Raw genomic sequence first — 3733 nt, forward strand, 5'->3', positions numbered from 1 at the left:
TTACTTCACCTCTGCCTTGCATGTGGACTTCTGAGCTGTAAAACAACCCAGTGGTAGATGGAATTTGGTCCAGGACTTAAGAACATGGTTGAGCCTCTACATCTTGTGGTTCCTAACCTTTATACTATAATAGACAAAGTGCTAGTCAATAAACCTTTTATTTTAAGAACTACCTTTCCTCTGTAACTTGATTTGTGCCACTGTTAGAACCTCTACTTTGAATATAATTGCTTTTAGTTTTTGACTCATGTACTTTTAACTTGCTAGTTAAATTTGTGTCTTCTAGGCTACAATAGTTCCATGATGCATCTTCAAGCATATGAATATGTATGGCTAAGCACAATTGATAACAGTGCATCTAAATTCCAAAATCAATCTCCATAATAGGCTACGTGTTTCCTATTGCCAAATGGGCCCTTTAGAGTAGTGATAGAAGATCTTCACCCTGAAACCTACAGCGTCCCCTTTTCAGCAGGAAGTGGCTAAGAGAATACACCGTCCCCCTTTCCTTATGAATCAGGATGAAATCTCTCTCAGGGAGGAGTGATAGGGAATGGCAAAGGACACACTGGCAAAAGGAGATAAATCAGAACTGGCTTTGACAAGCACTGTGGCAATGGGACAATTAAAACAGACTTTCAAAGGGAAAAAAAAGAAGAACCAACTGGGGGAGGTATAGAAAATAGTGCAAAAAGGAATGAATGGAAATCCAAAAATCTCTGTAAATGTTCATTAAAATTAATAAAATTTTTTAAAAAAGGAAATAAAAGAAAAGAGGTAAAGAGGTCCTTAACACTAAGTCAATAGGCAACCTCATAATATATTGAGAAGGGATTGAAACTGTCAATGACTTCATCTTGGATCCACAATTAACACCCTTGGTACCAGCAGTCAGGAGATCAGGAAATATGTTGTTTTGGGCAGGTTTGCTGTCAGGGACCTCTCCAAAATACTGAAGAACAAGGATTTTAGTTTGAAAATGTAATTGTACCTGATTCAGGCCATTTTCTTTTCAATCACTTGTTACACATCTGAGAGCTGGGCAATGAATAAAGATGACAGAGGAAGAATTGATGCCTTTGAGTTGTTGTGTTTAAGAAAAGTACTGAATATTCCATGGACTCTCAAACAAATGAATATATCTTTCTTGGATAAGGTGCAGCTAAAGTGCTCCTTGGATGCAAGGATGGTGAAGCTTTGTCATACCCTGGTCATGTTGCTAGGAGAGGCTCTTCATTAGAAATTGATGTTAGCATTGGGAAGGTATCTGTAAACTATCCCCAGTTTAACTATAAACCAGAAATATTTTTTGCCTTTGTACCTCCTATTGGGATGTTCCTTACTGTCTGAGGACTGAAAAGAATTGATCCCAGCTACAAATTTCCAACATGTACCAGTGTCTTCAATATTTACTACCCTTTTGATCTTGTGGCCTATAGGATTGAACCCATGGTGGTTCCACAGGTAGAATTTTGAGCGAAGGTTGATCCCACATCACAAAGGCAGGAAGCGTATGCATTTAGAACTGAGAAAGGGCTTGTCCTGGATGAGTCTAGATCTGAAGAACAATTTGCTGGGCTCCTTGCAGATGGCCTGGAAGTCTTTCACCAGAGCTCCATATCTAGCCTTACAAACTTCAGAAACTGCAGATGAAACTGAAACAGAGCTTGAATCCATTTCAGAGAAGCCCAGTGTTCCAGATTTTAACCCAGAAGAGATACCCGTGGCAGTGAAAGAAGAAGTCCCACCCATCAATGTGGGAATGCTGAATGGAGGACAGTGCATCGACTATGTGCTTCAGGAGAAACCCATTGAGAGTTTTAGTGAATATTTATTTGCTTTGCAAAACCATTTATGCTACTGGGAGTCCAAAGATACAGTATTGCTAGTTCTCAAAGCAACCTATCAAACCCAGGTTATCTTCCTTGATCAGCCTTTACAGTAAAAGTGACCCATCTGTGCTGCTCCATGTAAGTTTTGTCATGTGTTGAGGATAGTCCTCAGATTGTTAACATCTTGAAGAATCTTGAGCACCTTGAGGTCTTTTTAAATACACTTTTCTGTTTGTCATTAAAAAAAAGAAAGAAATGGATATATGCTTGGAAAGGTGGACGATGAGCGAAAGAGACGAAGACCTTCAATGAGATATATTGCATCATTGGTTACTGCAACAATGGGCTCAAATATATCAAAGATGGTGAGGATAGGACTAGATTCAGGACCTTGTTGTTCACAGGGTCACTATAAGTCATACTTGACTCGATGGCACTTAACAACAACAACAACAACAACAGTACTTCATGTAGCACAAGGGACATTAACCCAGTAGTGAAGAGACTGGTAATGAGTTCTAGAACAAACATTAACTGGTTGTATGACCTTGAGTGAATTATTTAATCCCTTCGTCTTTAATTTTCTCACTAAAAAAATTATAGGATTAGAAGAGATAATTCTTGTGTTCCTAAGAGCTTTGATAATCTATGAGCCTAGACAAAGATTTAAATCTACTGTACAGGTGACTATATTTCTTCCCGTATGAATAAGACGCTTTGAAAGACCAATCACCGTGTCTGATGACTCAGTCCTTATGAATGAACTATTGCAACTGAATAGTTCTTAATTTTTCTTTCGACTTGTCAAAATGCTTCACCCTTCTAAATGAGAAAATTGCTCTTAAATCTACATAAGTTTGATGTGTGATTAGTAATGAAATGTGTTATTATCCAAGTCTTCATTATTAACTAGCTAGCCTCTTCAGAGCTGGCAAGAGAAGAACCAATGAATCACAAAATAAATATTAAATCCTTGAGCTCCCAATCTTGGAGCATGTGGAGTTACCCAGAGAAAAGCAGCTGCACTGTAGCTGTCTTTGTGACTACTGTTTCCATGCTCATATTTGACTTGCTGGTCTCCACCAACTGCACCTGTAAAATTTGATTATGTTGTTGTTGTTGTTATGTGCCATCAAGTAGACACTTAACTCATAGCAACCCTATGCATAATAGCTCTGAACCCTGCTCTGTCCTGCTCTGTACTGAGCCAGTCTCATTGCCTCTGACACAGCTAACCTCATTACCATGGTTACTGTTATCAATCCATCTTATCTGAGCTCTTCCTATCCTGTGCTGTCCATTCACCCTGCCACACATAATGTCCTTCTCCAAGGACTGGTCCTTCCTGACAACATGCTGAAATTATATGAGGCAGAGCCTCAAAATCCTTGCCTTCAAGGAGCAGCTTTGTTTCACCTTCTCCAGAATAATCCTCTGTTTTTTTGGCAATCCATGATATATTTAATAATCTTCCCCAACATCATAACAAGGCTATCAATTCTTCTTTGTAATCTTAGGCATTATCCAGCTCTCTGATGCATAGCAAGTGATTGCAAAGATCATGGCCTGGATCAGACGCACCTTAGATTCTAGAATGAGACTATTGTTTTTCAACACTCTGGAAAAGTCCTTGATAGCAAATTTTCCTAATGCAATTCATCTTTTTATTTCCTGACTGTTAGTGCCTAGAGTGTTGATTGTGTATCTGAGCAAGCTGAAATTGTTAACAAACTCAATCTCTTCATGGTGCTACCAATTGGCTCAGTGATAAGAATATTTGTTTTCTTCATATTGATCTTCAATCCATATAGCAGATTAAAGTTCTTGACCTTCTGCAGCAAATGCTTCAGGCCCTTCTCAGTTTCAGCAAGCAGGGTGTGTCATCTGCATAATGCAGGTTG

The 3733-nt window shown here is 38.8% G+C and overlaps 1 pseudogene; it reads left to right on the top strand.

Annotated features, from left to right (window-relative positions):
- LOC102844868 overlaps positions 1-1945 on the top strand; it is a 5653-nt pseudogene extending 3708 nt beyond the window's left edge.
- Positions 1946-3733: the final 1788 nt, after the last annotated feature.

The sequence above is a fragment of the Elephantulus edwardii genome, unplaced genomic scaffold (assembly GCF_000299155.1).
Source record: "Elephantulus edwardii isolate Elephantulus edwardi_28Jun2011 unplaced genomic scaffold, EleEdw1.0 scaffold00051, whole genome shotgun sequence".
NCBI lineage: Eukaryota > Metazoa > Chordata > Mammalia > Macroscelidea > Macroscelididae > Elephantulus > Elephantulus edwardii.